Source organism: Rattus norvegicus, chromosome 2 (genome assembly GCF_021556685.1).
Source record: "Rattus norvegicus strain SHRSP/BbbUtx chromosome 2, alternate assembly SHRSP_T2T, whole genome shotgun sequence".
NCBI classification, from domain to species: domain Eukaryota; kingdom Metazoa; phylum Chordata; class Mammalia; order Rodentia; family Muridae; genus Rattus; species Rattus norvegicus.
Window position 1 is genome coordinate 168439701 of NC_141535.1, and position 26934 is coordinate 168466634.

The window sequence follows — 26934 nt, forward strand, 5'->3', positions numbered from 1 at the left end:
ATATAAAAATGATGACCTTCAAGATCAAACATACAGAGCTTATGCCAACACATTTTCAAGTAATTTCCTCTTCTTTAATAAAGTATAAATGACATAAAATTGTATGTAATAATATTAAAAATGTGCTTGATATACTTTTATATTGTGGAATTATTATCCCCATAAAGTCTATGAGAACACCCATCACCCATACAGCCTTCTTTGCAGACATTGTGAGAACACTTAAAATCTATTTTCAGCATATGTGTTGTCTATAAGTGAATATTAATTTGAAGTAGTATTTTATAGTGGTTCTCAGAACTTCCTTGCCCTCTTCATGCATCGACCAGCTTCCACTAACTGGCAGTCACCATTCTATCCCATTCCTCTAAGTTCTCTCTCTCTCTCTCTCTCTCTCTCTCTCTCTCTCTCTCTCTCTCTCATTCAATTCTACACTTAAGTGGGATCTGACAGTATATTTGTATAAACCAAGATTATCAAAATTGGAAAATTTCTATCTTCAGTCAGTCTAAGTACAGGAAAAATAATTTGGAGGCCTTTTGACCAGTGGGAGCCCATATGATGCTAGGTGACTTTGGAAAGAACACATTGCTAAACATTCTTGGCTTTCTAATAGCAGGAAGGAGTTGCAGACTAGAATGGTAGACTCTCCCCAGGCTCCTTTATCTACAACAATAGGCAAGAGTATCTTAATAACATAATGTGCCTTTTTGCCTTTCCTCTTGGTTCATGGCTTTTTGTCTGCCTAAGGGAAGAAAATTGAACAGACGTGAAGAGCATTGAATCATTCTTCAGAGGTTTTTAAAACAAAAGTGCAATTTACAGATGAACCTGATCACACTAACGGGCTTTAAATATCCTGTTTATCCCAAGCTTTCATACAATGGGGCTTTCATAGCTGCCGGAGGTAGGTGGAAATCGTCAGGAGTTATGCCGGCCGTTCACCCAGGAATGTTTTTTCTTAGATAGATAAAGATCAGGTTAGTATTCACGGTGCCAGAAATGAGATAAAATTTCACTTCAAAACTTGAGCTGTGTTGATCTTCCTCCCTCGTTTCATGTAGCCATTTATAGCAGTCAGGGTCAGCAAAATGATCTGCTCCAATTACCTCTTTGCTGTCCTGAACACGTGACTGTCCTGTGGCACCTTCAGGTGAACTGGTCACGCAAACCAGGCACCGCACAAATGTAGTGCTGTGTCATACTGCATATTTTTAAAAGAAAATATAGCCTTTATGTGAGTTCTTTCAAGCAGTCATGCATTTTCAATAACTACCATCTGACCTAAGGTGAGATTCTTTATTTGGAATATGGAAACCGTTGTGGTTTTTTCCTCCCTTTTGACCTAATTCTATTTTTTTTTGTAGAGTTCATGGCAAAATGTTGCATTTCAAACAGCAAAATCACATTCCCCTTTTGACCTCCCTCTTTCCTCCCTGTTACTATAATAACAACAACTCTGAGTTTTGAAAAGTCCCATGTTTAGTCCTTGGCCTGCCCTGACATTTGAAAAATTAAAATAAAAGCACCTCAGTTCGTGCATATGCATAAACTTTAACCTCATTTTGTCAAAATTTGTGCCAAGAAGACAGTGTTCTGAAGAAGAAGAAAAAAAATCATACCAGTATCTCTCCCAGTGCAAAATTAAACTCTCCAAACTAAAGATAAAGCAGAATTTCCAGAAAAGCCTCTGCTAACAAGTCCTTTCTGTGTCCACATGATAAGAGAGTTCTTGGATTGCACGCTGTTTTACGGTCTCACTAGACAGCCTTGAAACTCGAAGCCCGGGGCAGGTATGAACTCCTAGAAGACTTTGGCATTGATATACCACACCTGTTCTAGCTTCTAGAAAAATAAACCACTTGTAGACAGAACTGACCATTAACAGAAAGAAAATATTCTTCCTCCGGGCAATTTCAATCACTCCAACTAGAAATCAAGACACCATTTTCTTCGTGGTGTCTTCATTCAAAAACAAGCTTGTTTGGTTTTGCTTTTACCTCTGTTTTCTTGCAAATTATTTTTAAAATTTGATACAGGATTAAATTCATCTTACATCTCCTACTGTCTTAAAAGTATAAAGTGAAAGTATTAAAATATATCTATAACATTCAGCATTTTGATGTCCTGAGACAGAAGTGTTGTGCACACCATCTTGCCTGCCACCGTGTAAGGCCCATGCCTGTGCTGATCCAAATCTCTCCCTCTCTTTTTAAAATTCATTATGGCAAGTTAAAGAACTAAACAGCAAGGTGGTGAATAAATGAGCCTTTTCTTAAGTGCTGCTGCCTACTACTTTTCTCAGTGATCACTGGAGGTTGCACAACATGTTTCCTTCTGACATTTCATTGTGAGTGATACTAGTGGAAGATTGAAGTAATAATAAGCCACAAAACACTTAAAGTTCACTAGAACTTTTCCTAGGCTATGATGTTAAATGTAATCATCCTCAAAATAAATATTTGCTTTTCCATCTCAAGAGGGTAGTCTTAGGAAGGAAAGAAAGAGTTTGGGTGTGTAGTGTCCCAAAACTCAGCCTCAGGAGGAGAATCACTGTAAACCTGAAGCAGCTTGTTTTGCACACGAACCACTCAGACGCCAGTCTCAGTCAGGTACTGATGGTTTACTAAATGCATACTCCAAGACTGATTAATCTGGGATGCAGCCAGGAGTCAGGATCCAGAGCTGAGATCCTTGGCAGTTTTCAGAATCAATTTGTATATGGGGAATACAAGGAATAGGTGCATTTGCAACGTTTACAACATTTGCACCATATAGGGTGTCTAGACTAAGCAGCTGAGGCTGACCTTTAAGCTGATAGACTGGATCTAGAGGCTAGGAGACTAAGGGGATCGCCAGAGTATGGAAGACCTCTTAGCAAAGTACAAGTTGTTTTTGTGTTGGCAAGAAGCAATAGGACAAGTTAAGGTTATGAGTTACAAAATGAAGGTTGTGGGAATATGGCAGATCTATTGTCAAGTTTTAATATTTAACAAGTTCCAACTCAGTCAGGTCAACAAAGCTGGACCTGGATCCTGCAGGCCAGAAATAGAGAAGGAGACAGAGTGGGAAGTAGGGATAGAAAAGAGAAAGGGAAAATAAAAGAGGGAAGGGAATGGAGAAGGAGGGATGTGGAGGTGAGGAAAGGGTAAGGGAAAAGGAAGGGGATAAGAGACCAGGAAGGGAAAGGAAGATGAGGACCTATTGTTGGTCTAAACCAGTTTGACTCAAGAATCATTCAGGAGTGCTGGCTGAAACACATCAAAGTCAAAAGCATCTTACAGAAAAAACGGAGGAGGAGGACGAGGAGGAGGAGGAGAAGGAGGAGGAGGAGGAGGAGGAGGAGGGAGAGGAGGAGGAAAGAAACATTAAAATGTTCATAACCTTTTTATTACATCTATGATTAAAATTTATATGATTGTTATAAAAGCCATTCTCCTTAACTTTTATCTAACGTATAAAGCCACATGATTTGGATGCACACAATATGGATGCCAACTGCTAAGGCTTTGAATAGTAAAGCAGATAGAAAATGAATGTGTTGTTTTTGAAGGGTCATAGTGATTCATGGCAACTAAAGCATTATTAGGAACACATACAAGGTTCCTATGAGGTACTTTTCAAAGGCCAAATCAAAGCCAGAGGGTTAACATATCATTTAGCAACAAACAAACGTCTATAGTGTTTTCACTTGCATTTTCCTTTGCTTTATATGGAATTTAGTGTGGATTTTGCTTGCTTAATTTTTGTTTTATATGATTCATAGACAAAATTAACTTAGTAAGATATAAATCCTCAAAGCAACAGCCCTGAAGAAGGTACTGGCTTAACCCAAGAGTTTACCCTACTCAAAAACCTACACTTTGTGAAGTTAATGTGTGAACCACTGGAGCTAGTCAACTGAAAATGATTTCAAAGCTAATATCTATGTGCCATTTAGTTGGTTGATATAAAAACACCAACCCATTTATAAAACCTTCAACCTATAACGTGACCTATCTGCATGATATGTTGGTGCAATAGTAGCATAAAAGTGGAGTAACTAACCATTATCTAATTGGATGTCAGGCTCAGTCTATGAAATGGAACTCATGCCTAATATGGCTCAGGTAGTCAAGAGCCGGAGACTAGACAGGACATGGACCCAGGGGAAAACCAAATACTGTTCTTCTATTAAAAGAATATTCTATTATACCCATGCATGAATATCTCATTCAGCCTACATCAAAGAACTTTCCTCCTGCAGGAGATGAGAAGTAAAACAAAGGCTCACAATAAAACACTGTACAGAGTGAGAGACCTTGGGACACACACATTTCTAAATAAGATGTCATCATCGAAACATCCCCTCCTTAGGGAACTATGTGAAAGAGCAGGCAGAAATCATTTTCCATAACTGTGCAGATAGAAGGCATCAAGAACGCAGTGAGTTCCACATGCAAGAGAACTAATATACCTATGTTCTCACAGAGACTGTGACAGTATGCACTGAGATGGTGGAGGTCCAGTCAATTGGAGTCATATCACTGAAAGAGGACACAAGTATAACCCCTACTGCTGAGAATCTGACTTCAATTGACAACCCCTTGCAAAAGAAAAATTTAGTTTTCTCCAGTGGGGTTATATCTGGTATATAAACTATGCCCAAGGGAGGTCCTGTGCCCAGCAGTAGATGGCTAAGACAAAATGAACTTGATGGTACTTCTGAAGATGTTTTTGTCTCATATTGCTTTGTTTGGGTATTTTTTTTACCTTGGTTGTCTTTGGCTTTACTATTATGGTTTCCAATTTTGTGCTTTTATGAGGTGTGTGTGTGTGTTTGTGTGTGTGTGTGTGTGTGTGTGTGTGTGTTTCTCCTGTTCTTTCCACACATACCAAACCTTGCCTGTGATCTCTGTTTTATTATGGTTTGCTTATGGTTTTATTATTGATTATTATGGTTTTTGTACTGACCTGCTTGTTTCTAAATAGAGAGAGAAAGAAGGCTTGGTGTTGGGTGGGAAAGTGTGAAGGATGAGAGAGGGTGGGAGGGGAAAACATGATCAGAATATACTGTATGGGGGGGAAAATCCTTATTTTCAATAGAATAAAAATCCTTCTGCACATTGTGCAAAACTCCTTCTGGGCATTGTACAAAACACTGCATTTTAAACAAGCAATCAAGGGGAACCTGGTAAGCACAGAATCAAAAAGTCTATTGATCTAGACAGAATTTGGGAGGAACATCTATACACAGCCAACGTGGACTGAAATATGGTGGGAAGCCACTAGCTACCATATGCCTTCCAAGCAATTGTTTATGTTGTTCAAAGTTCATAAAGGTTATCTCTCCTGCAAGCCTTTTATCTTCCTTCAGATTTTAGAGATCTCGTGAAGTTTTTTCTCATACAATCTTTTGTTTTGTCTTCTTGAGATCCATGCATCAAGTGCTGAGACACAAGCATGAGTAACCATAGCTGCCAAAAGGGCTCTTTCAAAAAACAAGATGAAATTATATATAGTCTGTGATAGTTGTTATTATTTAGGAACATAAGCTTTGGTACAAAATTTCTAATAAAATAATAATATCATTTGAGTAAATTTGCACAAAGACCTGTGCTATAAATATCTTGTTATTGGATTCTGGCACTATTGAGAGATTTTAGAACATTTTGACCATCAGAGCCTTGTGTCATACAATTTCCTTCAATATTGAAACATTCTATCCTGTAGCAAACTCCTTAGGAAGGAAGATAAACAACTCAGAATAGCTTCAGGAAGTCCCTGAAACTGACCAGAGTAATCACTCCTCATCATCCAGATGGAAGAGAACTGAGCTGCAAAAAAGACTGACAAGCAAAGTTGCAAGGCAGATTCTAAAGCTAGACCAGCTGTTTGGAAGCAGAAAGCAGGTGAGTTGCCTAGAAGAGCATCTGAGTTTCCTGGCAAAGACACTCTTCCAACTGTTGATCTACCTGGAACCTATACAGTATGCTCCAGCTGTCATCTATTCTGGGTAGGCTTTAATAATGCAACTGTCTTTGAGTCATTTCTGCTCATGTAAGTACATTCTCACCCATATTCCTGTAAGTAACCAAGATAAAACTCATTGGTTCACCCAACTGGACTTTGATTGTATCCATACTTTGGTCTGTTAAGGATTTCCTATCTGTCGTGAGTAGAATTGTGTGTGTTGCAGCTTCCCAGTTAAAGCTGCTACTCAACACCTTGAGAAAGGAAGGATTATCATTAGAAGAAGAAGACTACTGAGACTCTAGACATCATTATCACTCAGTAACTTTTTGCTATCCTGAGTTATCTTTTTTTGTCTTTCATTTGTCCACTCCACCCTGGGCTGCCTTGACACAAATCCCAAAGCAAGGGTTTGACTGTCTGCACACTGAAACCTTAGAAACTGTGATCCAGTATAAAAGAGTCTTCCTTTTAGGTTGATTTACCTTGGATATTTTGAAAAGCTAACATACACAGGAAGAATTCTTTTCCTAAACACCTACATATAAGAATTAGTAATAAAAAAATCTAATAAGATTTATTTTATTCGCTTTGTCAAATGTTGCTGCAACTCTGTGTTGCATCTTAAAAGAACATGATTATTCAGATGTATTCAAGATCCTTTCTCCTGATAAAAGTTTTTTTTTATTTTTATTAACCCTCTTTTGGATTGAACATTCTAGATAATGTTAACCACAAAATATACCCAAAATTTGGAATCAAAGTAAAGTATTCTCTCTTTGACACTCATGAGCCTTAAGCAAGCCTCAGTAATGAACTCCACTTATCCATATTTGTATTGCCCACTAACTTGCTGCTCTATGCTGAATCAGCAAAGCTTCCAGATACAGAGGCCTGGATTTCTCAAGAAGCTTTAATGAGCTTAGTCACACTTGAAAGTGCTCAGAACAGCTTACCTTCTCATGATTTTCTTTGGAGAATCACTTGATTGTTTTGGAATTAGTCATGAACTACTTTGCTGCAAATTCTCAAAACTCATGCTCTGGGTGGATCTTTTGAAATCCAAGGCTGTCTACAAAGTATTCAGTTAAACACTATGCTCAGAGAGTTATAGCTGAACACCATTAGACAATTTTCTCAAGCTAGCCTTTCACTCCCATCTTGCTAGGATTAAAGAGGTCACAGTGAAAGCAGGTAATCTGGTTTCTTTACGTCTTGTTAGTATGAGTTCAAATAATTCCATTATCACTTATCCCTGAAGATGTTCAAGTTATTATATTTACATTCTTTGTTACTTTGTGTCACAGTTTCAATCATGGCTGTTGAGACTAATATATTAATATATTAATTATCAAACATGAGAGTTGTGAACGGTGTGCAAATGATTTAAGTAGCAAAAAGATCAGGAAAGCTGTTGTGAGCTGGAAAGGGGGACTCTATTTCCAGAAAACTTTCTTCAGGAAGAGCCCAAGTCGTCTGGCAGAGGGCATGTTTGTATGGAACTTCCAGAGGAATAAAGCTATAAGAACAAGATACGATTGAGAGACCTAAGTTTCTACAGTAGGATGTGGTATAAGACACTGAATCTTCAGGGGGTTTCTAATGCCTGTTGTCCAGAGAGCAGACTAAGCCAAACTCTGGCCTTTACTGCTTTCTACGGTAAATCTTGTTGTTATTAGCATGTTTTGTTTGTTTGTTTTCTGAGAGTCTATGTTATGAACCATGCCTACAAAAGTCATTTATTTATTTATTTTTCCCATTGTATTCTCAAAGTCAATCCAGTGCTTAATTTGTTTTTTCCAATTTTCAAACAGCACAAGAAGCATTAGGGTTTTAGAACTCCTAGCTGAACCATGCCATGTTTCCCTTCACTACTGCCTCTGACTTACCCAACAAGATTAGAACATCACCTGCTGAGCCAAAAGTCTCTTTCTAGTGACTGACCTGGCTCGGCTTCTGTACAGTGTAAACTCCTGCTCAATGCCATCTGTTGCTGTAATTTAATAATTCTATTAGTTCTTATTATGACACAGCCAACCCCCAATAATCGAGATAGAGTTGATTTATTTAATCAACTTTAGCACAATTACTAAGCAATTATCCCCAAACTATGTTTTTTATGCTAGACTGGCTATTTCTCAGCCATGATCTCCAAGTTACTTGCCACCAGTCATCCTGTCTGTGCCAGATTTGCTCCATCAGGCCATAAATGCTTCTTCATCTCTCTCTCTCTCTCTCTCTCTCTCTCTCTCTCTCTCTCTCTCTCTCTCTCTCTCTCTCTGTGCCTTTTATCTCCCTCATGGTCCATATCTGTGACCCCAACCCTGTGAATTGAAGCCACACCTACCTCTATTGTCCCCAGTAATTGGCTGTCAGGCATTTTTACTTAACCAGTCAGAGAGCATTGACAAGAAAAGTATATACAATATTGTTTGGTATAACTGAGAATGTGCTTGCCTGATCTGCAACCAGATCAACCAGATTTGGTGGGCCAATATTTAACATTTGAATACATAGCAGCATGAGAGCAACCCACAACAGACATCTTCTGCAATCCTTTTCTCTGGTACTTTGAAGTAGTAGAATGGGTTAATCACTGGTTCTTTATCTATTTTTTTAAATTTTTCCATTATTGAAAAAATATTTTTAAATATGTTTTATCTTTTTATCCTTTATTATAATATTTTTTACTCATACACAAATAAAGATTGTAGAAATTTTTGGATAACATGCAATAATACTATATATATATATATATATATATATATATATATATTTAAATCAGAAATTGTTTCCTGAAAAGTATTTGTCATTTGTTTATACTCATAACAGTCCAAAGTGGAAATAAGCAGATATTCATAAACAGATATACAAATATCACCAAAATAATATTGAACAAAATAAAAATAACCAGAAATAGGCTCTATAATAGAATTAGTTTATGGAGGAGGATAATACCCAGGAAAGGACCAAAAGATGAACGAATAACAAAAACAACAAAACAAAACAGGAAGCAGGCATAAGCAAGGGAAGTCATGCAAATGTGATGCATGACCAAGTTCCTGCCAACCAAATGGGAACCCTGTAGCAAATAATGGTCATAGTACTACGTGGCTCAGAGCACAACTGCCTCTGCCTCTAACTTAATTGTTTATAAACTGCTTACAAAACACACCAGAAAGAGCATGACCTCAAGGCAATGCCACTTGACTTAGTCACTGACTAGGGATTTCCCAAAATAGGGTAACTTTGCCCCAAAGGCTATGATAGGCCAGGAAGAGCTCACAGCTGGAGGCTAGTAGCTAACTGCATTCCTGTGGTTAGCAGGCACCTTTCTGGAAGGGGTATTTAAGAAGCACATCTTCATGATTTTCAGTCCATAAAGTTGAAATCACATAAATTTCAAAACCACTTTATGGTATGAGATGTCATGATGGCAGTTATCTTTGGAAAAGAGAGAAATGTTAGTGGTTAAGAAGGGCTGAGGGAGCAGCCTCTATGGTGTCAGTAATGTTCCAGATCTTAGCCCAAGTGCAGAAACGTAGGGGGCTTGTTTTAGGCCATGCATGTAATTGATATATTTCTGTGTATGTGGTTACTTAGCTAAATGAAGTAATGACAATACAAACATTATAAAAAGAATGAGTTAATGGTGCAAAAATTTAGAATTTTAGACAAGTGACAGATGATACAAACATATACATAATGAAGTTTGACATAGAAAACATTGTTTATTGTATTATAATTAAAGATAAGTTCAGTTTTGATCACAATATCAAGATACTTTAACAAAATGTAAGATTATAAGGCTAATGAACTAAGTTGAATATTATATATATAATATTATATATATAATATTCAACTTAGTATTATATATATATATATATATATATATATAATCTTAGCTCCAGGGTATATAATATACCCTTTCACAGGTACTGTACATTTGACAATTCTGAACTCTATACATGTTCTCTGACCTCCATATTTGCTTATCTATGATGAACTTTAAATTATAAATTAGATGTAATGAGGATTAAATAATGTTGCTAATGAAAAACTTACAATATACATATACATTTACGAGGATTAAATAATGTTGCTAATGAAAAACTTACAATATACATATACATTTACATCTCTATTTGGATACAGGTATGGAATGATACTGTATGGTGCTCATGTTCTTTTATGAAATGAGATGATCGAGTGACTCTGTGGTGAGATGAAGTGCTATTCTATGTCAGGTATGAAAAGTGTATTGGAATATAGTCTTCACACCATAGAACTAAGTTTAACTGGGAGTCCTCTACTGTATATGTGTTGGGGACCTTATATCAGCTGGTGTATGCTGCTTGGTTGGTAATCCAGTGTCTGAGAGATCTCAGGGGTCCAGGTTAATTGATACTGCTGTAACTGCTAAAGGGTTGCTCTCCTCCTCAGCTTCCTCCAGGTTTTCCCTATTTTTTTTAATTTAAATTTCAAATGTTATCCCCTTTCTAGTTTCCCCTCTGGAAACCCCCATGCCATACCCCCCTGCTTCTATGAGATACCCCCCCATACACCCATCTACTCCCTCCTGCTTCCCTGCCCTGGCATTCCCCTATACTGGATCATCAGGTCTTCACAGGACCAAGATTTATTTTAAAATCATACCCACCTTAATACAAGTCAGTTATTAGTTAAACCAGTACTGTCCAACAAAAACATTGTTAGTCATCCATGATCTCAATTCTGGTGTATGAATTAAGTTACAGTGTACATTAACATTATGAGACATTTTATAATAAATAAGGCAGGAGATATATTTGTTAGTAACCTTGTAAAGATAAGTTATTAGGTCTGTCCTTTCTCCCTTCTTAAAATCACTTCTGATAATTTTCTTCCAGAGATGTACTATGTATCAGATTTTCCAAATACTCCAACAGTGACCTCTCCTCAGGTGATCCCATTGTTCTGATTTGCATCCTTGAAAGAGACTCCAGTGACCTGTCTTTCTTCTGCCCAAACAAATCATAGAGATTTGGCCCCGTCTTCTGGTTGCCTCTCTATTCCACAGTGTAACTCTGGACACACTTCTGAACAAAAAGCTTTCCTTTGTCAACATCATCCATTTTCATTTCACCTCTAGATGGTCAACACCCCAAATGTTATGACCCAAAGACAGACATTGTGCTTTCTGAGTTTTCTCTTTCTTTGCCTTTACAATGCATTTTGGTCATATTGAATATTTCTCTAGCTCTTTCCATAACCACACTCTACACCCTTCCACTCATACACACCTTCTTTTATTATCCTCCTTCTCTTGCTCTTCATCCTCCTCCCCTTTCTCCCCAGAGTTATACATCATCCAGCTAGTTGACTTTTGCAGGCTCATGGGTTTGAACTCCAGCTGGTGATGCTATTTAGAAATGCTGTGAGCTCTTAAGAAGTGAAGCCTGCTGGAAGAAGTAAGGATCTGGGGTGGACACTTATTTATAGCTTGCCCCAATTTGTATGCACTGTCTGTTTCCTGAGGGTGATACAAAGTGTAAGGAGCCTCCCACTTCTGATTCTATGCTTTGTCTGCTGAATAGACTTTACAAAGAGTCCAAAGTAAACTCTTCCCTCTCTTAAGTACTCTGTGTCCTGTGTTTTGTCATATCAACTAGAAAAATAATTAAGTCCCTCCATAACAACCTTTACAAATAAGCATTACTCCTGTACTCTATAAAACATTCTGATTCTCAAAGATATAAGAGTATATTTAATCTTGTTAGCCAAATATTTCAGACCCAGAAGGGAGCTAGTGCCATTATATTTTTTCCCTTTGGTTATCAGATTTGTTTAACTTACATTTCAAATGTTATCCCCTTTCCTGGTTTCACCTCCAGAAACACACTATTCAATCTCCCTTCCCCTGCTTCTATAAGGGTGCTCATCCACACACCCACCCACTCCTTCCCATCTCCACATCTTGACTTTCACCTACATTGGGAATAGAACCTTCGCAGGACCAAGGGCCTCTCCTTCTATTGATACCCAATTAGGTCCATCATCTGCTACCTATGCTTCTGGAATCATAGGTCCACCTCAGTGTACACTTGGGTTGGTGCTTTACTCTTTGGGGGGTCTTTGAAGTCATTTGGTTGATATTGTTGTTCTTATGGAGTTGCAAACCACTTCAGCTCCTCCAGACTTTTTTTTCTAACCCCATTGGGGACCCTGTTCTCAGTTCAAGGGTTGACTGCAAAGCATCCACCTATGCATTAGTCAGGCTCTGGCAGTGTCTCATAGGAAACAGCTATATCAGGCTCCTGTCAGCATGTACTTCTTGGCATCATCAATATTGTCTGGGTATTGTGGCTGTATATGTGATGGATCCCCAGGTGGGGAAGTCTCTGGATGACATTTCCTTAGTCTCTGATCCATACTTTGTCTCAATTTATTCTCCAGTGAGTATTTTTATTCCTCCTTGTAAGAAGGACTAAGGCATCCACACTATGGTCTTCCCACTTCTTGAGCTTCATGTGGTCTTTGAATTGTATCTTTGGTATTTTGAGATTTGGGGATAATAGCCACTTATCAGTGAATGCATACTATGCATGTTCTTTTGTGATTTGGTAACTTCACTCAAGATTATATTTTCTAGTTCCATTCATTTGCCTAAGAATTTCATAATATTTCATAATGTTTTTAATAACTAAGTAGTATTCAGTTGTGTAAATATACCAGATTTTCTGTATCCATTCCTCTGTTGAAGGACAACTGGGTTTTTACGGCTTCTGACTATTATAAATAAGACTGCTATGAATATAGTGGAACATGTGTCCTCGTTATATATTGGAGCACCCTTTGTGCACATATAACCAAGAGAAATATAGCTGGGTCCTCAGGTAGTGCTATGTCCAATTTTCTGAGGAACTGCCAGACTGATTGTCAGAGTGGTCATACCAGTTTGCAATCCCACCAACAATGGAGTAGTGTTCCTATTCTCAACATCCTTGCCAGCATCTGCTGTCACCTGAGTTTTTGATCTTAGCCATTCTGACAGGAATGAGGTGGACTGTCAGGGTTGTTTTGATTTACATTTCCTTGATGACTAAGGACTTTGAACATTTCTTTAGGTGTTTCTCGGCCATTCGATATTCCTCAGTTGAAAATTCTTTATTTAGCTCTTTAGTCCATTTTTTTTTTTTTAGTATAGAGTAGAGTTTATTCAGGGCATGGGGATGGGGGGTGGGAGTTGAGGGAGTGGAGAGAAAGAGAGAGAGAGTAGAGGAGTAGAAGCTGGCCATGAGCACATGGGGAGAGAGGAAAAGGGGGAATGGGGAGAGAGAGGGAGCAGGAGCAAAGGACAGAGCAGGAGGAATACAGCGCTCTTTAGTCAATTTTTAATAGGGTTATTTGGCTCTTTGGAGTCTAACTCCTTGAGTTCTTTGTATATATTGACTATTAGCCGTATATCAGATGTAGAATTAGTAAAGATCTTTTCCCAATCTGTTGGTTGCCTTTCTGTTCTAATGACAGTGTTCTTAGCCCTACAGAAGATTTGCAGTTTTATGAAGTCCCATTTGTCAACTCTTGATCTTAGAGCATAAGCCATTGGTATTCTGTTCAGGAAATTTTCCCCTGTGCCCATGTGTTTGAGGGTCTTCCCCAATTTCTCTTCTATTAGTTTCAGTGCCATGAGTTTGAACAACTCTCTAGGCAAACACCCTTGCTTTACTGTGCCTAGCCACAATTTAGGCATTCAGAGCCTGAATTTTCTTCTTAGCATTGCTTTCATTATGTTTCATAAATTTCAGTGTGTTGTGCCTTCATTTTCATTAAATTCTAAAAAGTCTTTAATTTCTTTATTTCTTCCTTGACCAAGTTAATACTGAGTAGAGCGTTCTTCAGCTTTCATGTGTATTTGAACTTTCTATTGTTTTTGTTGTTATTGAAGACCAAGAGAGGTATAGCCATTGGTATTTTGTTCTGGAAATTTTCTCCAGTGCCCATGTGTTCGAGATGCTTCCCCAATTTTCTTCTATTAGTTTGAGTGTATCTGGTTTGATGTGGAGGTCCTTGATCCACTTGGACTTAAGCTTTGTACAGGGTGATAAGCATGGATCGATCTGCATTCTTCTACATGTTGACCTCCAGTTGAACCAGCACCATTTGCTGAAAATGCTGTCTTTTTTCCATTGGATGGTTTTTGTTCCTTTGTCAAAAATCAGGTGACCATAGGTGTGTGGGTTTCTATTTCAGAGAAAGATATAACTGATCTCAGAAGTGCAGAGCATATTTGAAAATTTAACTATTATTAATATTGATATGTCCCTAAAGAATAAAACACACGATTCAGTGGTCTGATTTATGTGTTTGTACAAAAATCAAATCAAAAAGATTTAACTGAGATAGAAAACAAAACACAGAATGACTGAGGGGTGAGTTGTTTTCTGAAAATCAGATGCTGCAAAGAAGAAAGGAAAGAGACATGATTACTAAAGCAGTTCAGAGACCAAATAAACAATAAAAAGATAGGATAAAAAGCAAAGAAAGCATCACTTGTAATGATATACCAATAGCCAGGTCTGATGGTGCATACCTTTTTCCCCAGAGCTCAGAATATAGAGGCAAATGGATCTCTGTGAGTGTCAGGTCAGCCTACTCTGCAGAATGAGTTCCAAGGAACCCAGGGCTACAAGGAAAATCTCTGTCTGGTGAAGAAGGAAAGCAAGCAACCAAGAAACAAAGCAAGACAGAAAGAAAGAAAGAAAGAAAGAAAGAAAGAAAGAAAGAAAGAAAGAAAGAAAGAAAGGAAAGAAAGAAAGAAAGAGAAAGAAAGAAAGAAATGAAAGGAAGGAAGAAAGGAAGGAATTAAGGAAAGAAGGAAGAAAAAAAAGTACTACACATCAAGATATTCCACCAAGCATCACAGAGTTTATTTATTGCTAAAATTAAAAACATCCTTCAGACTCTAGGTAAAGAAATATTCTTAGGTTAGGGCTCAGAAATGTACAAGGTCATCAAAGGGAAGACAGCAAGCATCATCTTCATTACCACCACCATCATCATCATCATACGCCTAATCACCACCACCACTACCACCACCACCATGATCATTGTCGCTATTAATAGGTTTAAAACAGTTAGTTTTGTTGTTGGGAATTTCCAAATTTTCATGGAAAAATGCTTTGTTTATCTTTATATTAGAGCATTAAGGTAAATCTTAAGATCCATCCTCTCGCCTTTCCAGTCAAGAATTCACTTTTTGGAGATCAAAGACAGAATAATGAAAGCCCACCTTGCCTTTGTTGCAAAGCTCTGCTTTCTGATCACGCAGACAAAGAACATTTGGTCAAGCTGATCTGGACCAAATCCCTCTAGACAGCTACCATTGCACACATGACGAACTTTAGCTTCGGTGATGAAGGTGGGAAGAAAAGGAGCAGACGAAGCAAATGCCCATGTAGACTTGTGTGGCTTGTCACCATGGAACTGTTTTCATGTATTTGGAGGTGCTGTTTAAATAGACAAATGCAAAAGCAGCGAGCTTTTCAAAGCTCATTTTGCTATTTTGTAATATTAAATGAAGATAATACTCTGTTAAACAATGGCACATCCCACTTTCTACTCAAAGTGTAAAAAGAACACACACACATAACATGGACTGCTATACCCAAATCCACTCTGTCTTTACTCACCTTACTCTGTGGTCACCACATCAGTGATTTTTTTGGTGGCAGAGAGGTAAAAGCTGGTGAAGAAGCTCTCTATGAAAACTTTTAAGGAATATTTTCCGTTACTTCATTTTTAATATTTTTTTATACAGAGGATATTTGACAGTGTAGTTTTTATTAATGTGTACATGTCTGAGTTTAAGAGACCAAGAAGGAAGTTATGAAATCTAACACTGGGGATAGAACAGCACTTTTGTCGGCTAAAACACTTTTTTCAGATGATGAAACAGCCTACTTTGTAATTTCCTGAGCGTATAGAACCACTTTTCCTTTTTGATCACTTTGTACTGCTTTTTTATGCAAAGATAATACACTTTGAAAGTACTCATTTCTATAATTTAAGAATATTGAATCACAGTCTGAGAAGAAAAAGACCAAGTATGGAGATGTGGGGGTAGGGACACAAGGACTTAGCAGGGCAAGTAGATGAAGTGTAATAATTAGAGTAAGCTGCTAATTAAAGGCTTCTGAGGACTAAGGGGAAGAGAAATGCAGGCTGGTGATGGGTGTGGAGGCTCTCTGTAGTCACATGGTACAGAAAAGAAAGGAAGGGTTGAAATTAGAGCTGACAGAGAGGTGCTGTTCCTAAGGAGTCAGACAAGCAAACACTGCTGGGTCCTGACCCTTTGTACATTGTGGTTGCAAAAGTAAAGGGCCTGATAAAATAAAGCTTACATTACAGATCACGGAAAAGACTTGGATATCACAGGTTAATTCTGACAAATATATTTTTAAAAACATATTCTCTTACCCATTTTGATGGCTTATACCTGTAATCCTAGCTCTTGAAAACCAAAGCAAAGGGATTTGAGCTTTAGACCAGCTGAGGCTACATACTGTGAGACAGAGAGAACATTAATTAAAAAATAAACTCTCTACATTTTACTTTTTGGACTTGTTTTGGCAATTATGGTGGAATCCATAAGCATTTAGAAGCTTAACATATTGTACAGCGAAGTGACACCCTGGCCTCCGTTAATCTATATCACACTCAATACTATAATGCATGCATCCCACGTGTCTCACTACTTCAGAGAACATTCAGCATACAGGAAGCTATCCTCTAAATTTATATAGACATTAAAACCAACTTGCCATCAGAACATTGATCAGCAGTGGGTAAAATTGTTGACTATCTCAGGAGAAAATCCACTCAAGGATTTGATACTTTGATGCTTAAACAAGCAGTCAAAGTTCAGGGCTTGTCCCTTTGACTTGTGGGTTCTGCTATTACCCACCTTTGCTCACGTCTCTGCTTAAGCCTGAAAATCATGGAAGGCCTGGATGGAGAATCTGGTATTGGTCAAGGGACATAGGGAGGTTTGTGAGCAGAGCCCAAAATGATGTCAACTTTCTTAATATTCTGGTATTATACTTGACAATATTATGCAAGATAAGGCTTCTAGAAGTGGTCTCTTTATTTTTTTCCTGGGCACCTCTTAATGGAATTTAAATTATGGGCTTCCTTGCACCCTAGTAAGTTGAACTTTCAACACTTTGAAAATATGATATCCGATGTGTTACTAATGTTGAGATTTAATGTGAAATTCTTTGAAAGTTCTCTTACAAATATGTCCAGTGGAGTCTAGGAACCTAAGTACTATAATTATTTGCCATTTACCAATTTATTAAAAAGTCCTTTTATTTGAAATAGAACTATATAACTTTCTCCTTTCTCTATTCTCCTCCTAGCCTCTTCCAGGTAGCCTTCTTCAAGTCCCGACCCCATTCTTCTCTCTACTCCCAAGTTGAAAGCCATATTTTCTTTAATTATTATTGTTACATATGAATACATTATATGTGTATGTGTATGCATACATTTTAAAACCTACTGCATCTGTTCTTGTTGTTTTTAGTGTATATGGTTTAAAGTTTGACCACTCTGCATTGAACAACCAATAAGGGATCTCATTCTTAGGGAGATGTTAATTCTTCCCTCCACTATCCTTAGTTGCCTTTTCGGTATTTTAAGGTTTATAATATCTGTTTTTTTCTCACATGTAGTACTAGGAATTTGTGTTTTAGTAGACTATCTGAAAGTTCATTCATTGCTTATGATTGTACATGCAGAATTATTTTTCTATTTTCTATCTTTGCCGTTAAAATTTTTGAGCCAGGGCTTCAAAATGAGGAGAGGAAGACTGCTCAGTGAGTAAAGTCAAATGCCTCGTATGCCTGGTAATCTGAGTTTGGTCTCTAGAATCCACATAATTGTTGAAAGGAGAGAATCAACAGCATAGTTTTTCTTGGACCTCCAAATCATGGGCTCATTTGTTTGATTTCTCTACACACAAACCCTTTGCATATGAACATGCAAAACAATAAATAATTCTTAAAAAGACACTTTTAGATAACAATAAATATTGCAGTAAAAATTAAAAATGGTGGTTTGCTATCAATTCTCTCAAGCCTGATCCACTTGCTCCATATGCTACTGTGCTATCCAGTCCACAAGCCACCCTCTTCTGGCTGTCTCCCTTTTAGATGCCCTCTCTGTGTGGTCCTCTAGGTGGTAGTTATCATGTCTGGCACACACACACACACACACACACACACACACACACACACACACACACACACACACACACCTCGTTCTGCAGTCCCTGTGCGTGCTCACTCCATGCGGGCAACAGAACCAGATCTACACGCTCCAACTGCCTCTCAGCCATTTTTTTCACACACTGTCTTTTAAGCCCAATAAAATCAAAGTTCCAGAAACTTATAATTTAGCAATTAGATTTATATGTTAAATTCTCAACCCACAATTCATCCACACAGTAAATTCCCTGCCAATTGATAAAGATATAAACTGCCCATCTAGACAAGATAAAATTGATCCAGTTCAATCTAAATCTGAACCATCCTTCTCTGTAGACTCCATCTTGATCTCCCCCCCATCCCCCTCTCTCCGGCCTTACAAAACTTTGTCCCCCCTTCACTCTCTACTGTCCAATCATATATCACATTGACATCAACCTACAAATAAATTGTGAAGCAGCTATGGTTACTAATGTTGGTTCTTACATATTTTTTATCATATTGGGCTACATCTCCCCTTAATACTTCACTGTTGCAAGAACAGTCAAAATGGCTGCTCGCCTTATAGAAACACCACCAAGTGCCAGTGATTCTGTCAATTCTTAAAAAAATTACAGTAAAAATGCTTTTAAAAATGCATATTGACCGTTGTTCATGTTGTTCATAGGGGCAAATATGTAGAAAGCACTATGACTTTTAGATGCACGCAAGGCCTAGAAATAGCTATGGGCATTTAAATTTAAACATAAATATTTTCGGTGAATAGTTATTTAAATTTAACCATCACTTTGTGATGGTTTTTGCATTACCCTAAATGAAAAGTCTATTAATAAACAAACAGCAAAGTAGATCGAATCAACTTTATTTATTTGGAAATCAGTCTTAATTTTTCTTGAGGTTGTTTCTTTGATGGAATAATGGAACATGTATCAAATATAATTTGGATTTCTTTCAAGGAACAATTGAATTAAAAAATCAGCAGCTAGGCTCTTTTGTACATGATAGGATTCTTTAAAGTCAGCGCTTATTCTAGGATATATGTTTGGGAATGTAGGTTCATGCACCAAAAATAGTCTGGTATTAATATTCAAAACAAAACTTGTCGTTTTCTAATTTGATTTGAGTTGCTTTCAGATAATGTCTCATATCTGACCACTTCTACCCCACCTTGGGGAATCTGTCGTATTTCTGTGTGTCTGTTGGAACAGATGTAAACTTTATTTGCCACTTATGCCACCCTGACCTTTCCATCTACCAACCAATACTTAGCCTCTGCTATACAGAATACACCTACATGAAACTGGTAAATTAGGTTTTCAACGAGACACTATTTTCCACATAAATTTCTTTAACAAACACAAAGTGTAGCATACTGTGTTTTTTAAGTCATATAAGTTCTTAGATAAACTTTGGTAAACAGAAAGAAAGACTTCAGAGAAACATATGGAAGTGATTTCATTTAAGAAGGTTATTATGTGATGGTTGAAAAGGAGTATCAGCATGAGTATCACTGAAATTAGTGAAACTATAGCAATGTTTAAAATTTTAAAAATTCCATTTCTTTTTCATCCTTATCAGGCCAGGAACATGGCATCCTTTTTGAAGAGATTCTCATTTCAGGGATGACAGCTTTCTTAATGTGTCCAATTTCTGTTCTGCTCCACTCTTCTTTTAATACATTGCTTACTCGAGGATACATTTCAACAGGCTGGACCTCAGGAAGTGGTCTCTGTTTCAACATCTGCACACATTGGCAAACATATCAATTTTTTCAAGGAACTTAAGTGGAGATTCATCTTGTAAAGATGTTGTCATTGTCATTAACTCAAGTTGTTGTTCTCTTATTTCCTTCATCCTTTCAATCTGTGGAGTGTATTCTTTTTGTTTGTTTTTTTTGTTTTTTTGGGTTTTTTTTGTTTTATTTTTTTCGGAGCTAAGGACCGAACCCAGGGCCTTGCACTTGTTAGGCAAGCGCTCTATCACTGAGCTAAATCCCCAACCCCTGGAGTGTATTCTTGATTAATCATCTTGCCAACATCACAGAGAGCTGCCAGAAAAAAACTTTGTTTTCTGTTCTAACGTGTCAGTAAGCTCCTTAAAATACAACTTCCTTATCACCTTGAACTATTTTCTCAGAATGACATTTCTGTTCTTCAAGCTTTTCAATAAGGCGAGTGATATCTGTCCAGTGAGGGTTGGTTAACTGTTTAAACAACTTCTGAGGCATATCCTTTTCTTTCAGATAGGCACTTTGAAGGTCATCTATAGGATGGCCATGATGTTGACCTATAGTAAGACAATGGCCACAAACTAATTTTTTACCTAGTAGACAATAAACATTTAATGGTTGATATACTTGTTTTATATTTTTACGAGGAGGTTGAGTTTGTGCAACTTAAAGTACATACATTTGGAAATTCTGGGTTCTATGTTTAACAGTATATTTTAATAAACTTGGTATTTTATTGAAAGTGGTGGCATAATCTCAAAAAAAAAGAAAAGAAAATAGTCTGTATGTGAGACAGAGGAAAGGAAATTCAGCTATGATGAGGTAAGTTAAGCGTTAAGTCTTTTATCTTAAAGAATGTCGAAAAGCACCATCCCAATGGAAGTAAGTAGGTGTGCTAATAATGTTAATAATCATTATTCTTTAATAGCAAGCTCCCTATAAGGGGAAAAATAATTAAATCACAACATTAAACTCAAAAAAGGATAAAGAAAATTAAATAGCCTAGGACTAAGTAGCTATTCAGATAATAAAGTCACTGCAATATTTCTCTTTACTGAAATAAAAATCCAGAGGAACATACACTTGTGAAGATTGAGGTAAAGAGCAATGGCAGACTTCAGGATCCCATGCTTTGTTAACTCATCAACAGAGACTGGTTTTCACATTAGTTGATTTCTATTTGCAATAAACATGTTGTATTTCTGTGTCCAGTGAAGAGAGTATTTAATAATGACGTGAATTCCCTTTTACATTCTCTGTATTTTTAACTTAATTTTTCAACATCTTCACATAAATGATGTAATCTGATATTATTATGAGTGGGATTGAAAATGCCTCCTCAAAATCAGATCTGTCAAGATCTGTCTGTAGCTAATGACACAAATGGGAGGTAGAAGAAATTCCTGAGACAGTATGGTCTCCTCCTCCTCCTCCTCCTCCTCCTCTTCCTCTTCCTCCTCCTCCTCCTCCTCCTCCTCTTCCTCCTCCTCCTCCTCTTCCTCCTCCTCCTCCTCCTCTTCTTCTTCTTCTTTTAATGTGTTTTCAATGTAGATGCTACTGGAACAGAAATGTTAGTTAGTGACATTTAAACAAAATGTTATTGCATCTTAGATATCATATTCATATTAAGAGATGACTGGTGAATAATGGGAAGGATTGCTTTTAAGAGGAAATTGAGATTCTAGCTCCTTCCTTTCTTACTTTCCTTCCTGGTTACAATGAGGTGAACAGTTTTGATATAACTCTAAAATCCAGGGCTCCAATTTATCATGAATGTAGATATTTAAACTATGATCCTAGGAAAACGTCTTCTTAAAAATATTTTGTGATAAACCCACACATCTATGGATATGTGACTGTTTTATAAAGCAGCCAGAAATGCACACCAGAAAATATTAGACTACCCATCAAATGTTATTAGGTAAACTGAATGGCTGCATGTAGAAGAATCCTAATAGATCCATATCTATCTATCACCCTGCAAAAATCTCAAATCCAAATTAATCAAAGACTGTAACATAAAAACAGATGAAAACAATGAACTTGATAGAAATGGAAGTAGGGAATAGCTTTGAACTCACTAGCATGGAAGAGAAGAGGTGGAAGAGAAGGAGGAGGAGGGGGAGGAAGAGAAGGAGGAGGAGGGGGAGGAGAAGGAGGAGGAGGGGGAGGAGAAGGAGGAGAAGGGGGAGGAGAAGGAGGAGGGGGAAGAGGAGGAGGAAGAGGAGGAGGAGGGGAAGGAGGAGGAGGGGAAGGAGGAGGAGGGGAAGGAGATGGAGGAGGAGGGGAAAGAGGTGGAGGAGGAGGAAGAGAAGGAGGAGGAAGAGAAGGATGAGGAGGAGGAGGGGAATGAAGTGGAGGAGGAGGGGAAGGAGGAGGAGGAAGAGAAGGAGGAGGGGGAGAGGAGGAGGAGGGGGAAGAGGAGGAGGAAGAGGAGGAGGAGGAGGTAGGCGACAGCAACTATTGGTTGTTCTTCACAAACTGACAGCTGAGGTGTTATTACTGAAGATAACACACACACAGTTCATTGAACATGGAGAGTTCGAGCTGGTACGTGCATGGAACCTTTACCCCTATGGTCTGTGTCTGAGAAGCTACTCTGTAAGCTACCAAAAAAGAAATGTAAACACTAATCCAGCCACATACCCTTTGATCTACAATACTCTCCTTTACTTATACTAGGATAATGGTGCGCAAAGCTCGTGGGAGTAACCAAAAATCTGATTTGACCTAAGGTCCACTTCATGAGAAGGAACCCATACTAAACCCTGCTTCGTTTACCAGGAACTAGAGGGTAGATATCCTGGTATTAAGGTGACAAAAAACTATCTAACATTCCTATCAGAACCTTCTATTTTCCTTCTCAGATAAAAAAATATGTAGCCTTTATCAGGGTCACAACTGAGGTTCCTTTGAAGTCTTTAAGATAGAGATGATTGGTTGGTAAATATGACCTGTCTTTGATAACCCCAGCTTTGCCAGCTGTTCAGGTATAATCACTAACAGCTCCTCTTTTATGGATGGTAATTTGTAAAATCAGATATGCAGTCGTCTTACTCACAGTACTATATGAGATCGTATCTGGCTCAGTAAAAATCAATATATTTAGAAATAACCTTTTTATAGATCAAAATTATGTATATTGTTTGTGTAATAAAATATATGCTTTTAAGTTATTCATTATTCAATCAAAATAATTGAATACTTAAGTCTTATTTATTTATATGAATATGTTTATCTATACTTGTCTTCTAAGAAGTTCCAAACATAGAAATAATGACTATGTTACTCTGTTAAAAGAGATCTTTAAAATTTTGATCTTTGGTCCACAGCTATGGCTAATATTTCTCTAAGAACACTGTGCATTTATTTTATAATACAGATAGCTATATCTATTCTATTTTTTATAGTTCCAAGTGAAAGAGGTTTATTGAGGATGATGGAGACAGAGGAGGGGAGAGAGAAAAAAGAAAGGCAGGAAGGCTGTATCTACTCTAATATATTTTCAGTATAGAAAAGTGATGGCACAATGATATTACTAAGTGGCATTTAAATTGAACATGGTTGCTTCATAGATATCATATTTGTATTGGCCCTTGGAGGAAGATGGATGGATGGATGGATGGATGGATGGATGGATGGATGGAATCATACAGACATGCATAAAGATATTAATGTTTCAGTAGAAGGATAGATAGATAGATAGATAGATAGATAGATAGATAGATAGATAGATAGGGAGAGAGAGAGTGTGTGGATAAATGGATAGGGATAAAATGAGAGGGAGACACAGAGAGAGACAGAGAGACAGAGAGATGTCTGGACAAACAGTAGATTGTAATTTTCAGTGGCATTGAACTTTTATACATCAAAGACGGTACTTAGAGAAAGCCCACAGGCTCTGGGAAGTAGCAGCCTTGTTTAGAGTGTTGGTAGTTTCGCTTCCTTGAGATGTGGCTATAGCAAGTTATTTGTGCTAAGCCTCAAGATTTCTATCTTAAAGACAGAATGGTTGAAAGGATTATGTACTAATTTTTGCATAAAAGTTAGATGCTGTGCCTGGCACATATTCAGTGGTTTCTTTCTTGTTATATTTTTTTTATTATTATCTTGTGCAGTAATATTTGTGAGAGCATCTCACATCCTAACCAGGTCATTTTTAATGCTTATACTTAATTCTCCCAGGAGTTAACTAACAACAGAAACTTTGACTGTTAAAATACTGTACAATAAAAGCAGAGGCAGTCACACTAAGGTATTTTGAATTTCAGAAGAAGAACACATACATATTTTATTGTAATATGCTCTTAGATTTAAACTGTATCCTCTTTTCTAACACCTGCTCCAACATGTCACAAAATTGTGTAGTAGCATTCCTTGTGAGAACTTGGAGCTCAATTTAGATCAGGAGTGACTTCAGAACATAATATTATGTCATACATAAGTCAATAATGGTTTTGTTTAGGAGGCAGACATAAAATCATAAATTTGTTTGAAAATACCATGTATATCATGAAATCTAACTATGCCATTTTCCATCATTTAGGAAAACACACACACACACACACACATGAAACCAGTTTGAAAAATACGTCGGAGGGTAATAATTCCAAGTTTTCTTAGAAACTACTAAGGAAAAAATGTCCATGTATATGTGAACAAAATTTAAAGATATTTTTGAAAAATTAAAAGATAAAGATGCTCTAGGATACAAAGAAAGTGTGACCTCTATCGAGGGTGAACTCAGAGGGATTCCAATACAAGTCTTTCAGGTGAAGCAAAAAAAGATGTTGAACAGAAAGCAACATGAAAATCTACGAAAAAGGAGCTCTCTGATTAAGGCAAACACACAGACAAAACACACAGGATGCTCCAATACTAGAGCTGGCTCATAATTACTTGTTGTGTCACTACAGAAAGTAAATGATGAAGGTTCAAAATAAATATAATAGTACAAAGTGTTTGTCTGTGATAGTTTATACAGAATGCTAAAGGATATACAATATACACGCATATTTCTTGAGTCATTGTGAAAGCATGAGAAGAAGCATAAAAGAGTAGGGGTTTTGGTAAACAACTGAAGTAATTCTTAGCTTAAAACAGGTTGCCACAGCAATAAGCTGTTTCTTGTATCTACAGCACAAGGAAAACATCCTATAACATGTGCAAAGGAAAAGAGAAACAAAATTAGTTAGAAAGAAACAAAGAATACCATTGTGTAAAAAGCAGTGAACACAGCAGAAGACAGAGGAAAGAAAAGAAGAACAAAATATCTATAGAATAAATAGAAAACATCAACAAAACAGCAATAACAAGCATAACTTCAAAATAATTACTTTAAACACAAATAAATACATCAATAAAATCAAAGACATAGAGTACCTTAAAGAGTTGCACAGACTTTTGAAACACAGAATTCAAAAGTGGGGGTGGGGGGGCAATATATCGAGATATGCAGTTGATTTTAAAACATACATAAAAATAATAGAATGGATAGAGGTATTAACCATTGAACCATTGAACCATCTCTGATTCTATTTTTTTTCTAAGAGGAAATGCTTCAATTAAAAGAAATAGTGGCACAAAAATGGCTTAATTTCAGCAATGAATAGACCTTTCACTCAGCAATGCAAATTAAGACTTATAAATGTGTAGACTAGATGAACCTAACATATACATACAGAACACTGTATCACACAGCAGCCAGATATATATTATTCTCAATAAACATGGAGCATTCCCAGGAGAGATCACATTATAGGTCACAGAACTACTCCTGAGAAACTTTGACAAAATTGAATGCACATATTAAATAAATACCAAAATATAATGAAAAGAAGTTAGCACCAAAAGTAAAGTGGAAATTTAAAAACATACTGTTGAGTAACGTATGAATGAAAGATGAAACACAAAGTTAATTGGATATTATCTTCGTGGAAAGGAAGACATAATCTGATAATGCAATAGCAAAAGTGACATTGTGTGGGGGCATTTACAAGGATAAAATTTTACATTAAATAGAACACAACTCTACAGAAATATTCAAAAACATCTAAAAGTAGGAAAGAAAACGAATCATCAAAATTGAAAAAAGTGGCATTAGAACTCATGCTGTAAAATTAAAAATATATTATGAGACTCTAAGGAAAAATTTTATGACAAAGATTTTAATGACCTAGAGGAATGAATATCTTAGATATATACACATTATCAACATCAACTCCAATTCATAGAGAGTCAGGAAAGGTAAAAAGACTAAGTAAAGAGATTGGATCCATTACCAGACAACCTTTCAGTCTAAGGAAAGTCAAAGATAAGATTTGCTTGCGAAGGAGCAGTACCAATAGTTTTCAAAGTTTTATCCAAACTTGAGGAATGTATTCACCCAAAACTTCATTTTTGGAGACCGCTATTGCCTTGATAATAAAACCAAATACAAGAAAAGAAAACTATAGACCAACATCCAGAATGAAGGTATGCAAAAATCCTCTACTACATACTCCCAAATTGATTTTTCCATCATGCAAAAATGATCAGATACAGTGGCAAGTAGGACTTTTTCCCCCTGGCCCCATTATTTCCATTCCTATTCCACATGGGTTTAGAAATGCTTGACCTAAGTGAAAAAAATATATCCAAATTAGAAAAATAATACATTCACCATTGTTCATAGTTAACATGATCTTTTATTAAGAACCTATGAAAAACTTTTAGATCAAAAAAGATACAGTTTGGGGGTATAAAATCATCATACTTCTTGTTCCTGACACCGAATGTTTGGGCAGGAAAAGTGAAGCCTAGGAAATGGACAGTAAATCAACTATGAAATGCAAGACAGAGAAGAAAGCAATAAGCAGAGTTAAAAATCAAAAGAGAAGAGTAGAAATAGGAGGAAGAGAAAGGGGAAGAAGAAGAAGAAGAAGAAGAAGAAGAAGAAGAAGAAGAAGAAGAAGAAGAAGAAGAAGAAGAAGAAGGAGGAGGAGGAGGAGGAGGAGGAGGAGGAGGAGG

General features: G+C 37.0%; 1 pseudogene; it reads right to left on the bottom strand.

The window, feature by feature from the left end:
• Positions 1–19439: 19439 nt before the first annotated feature.
• On the bottom strand, positions 19440–20080 carry Trim59-ps1 (tripartite motif-containing 59, pseudogene 1; annotated as a pseudogene).
• Positions 20081–26934: the final 6854 nt, after the last annotated feature.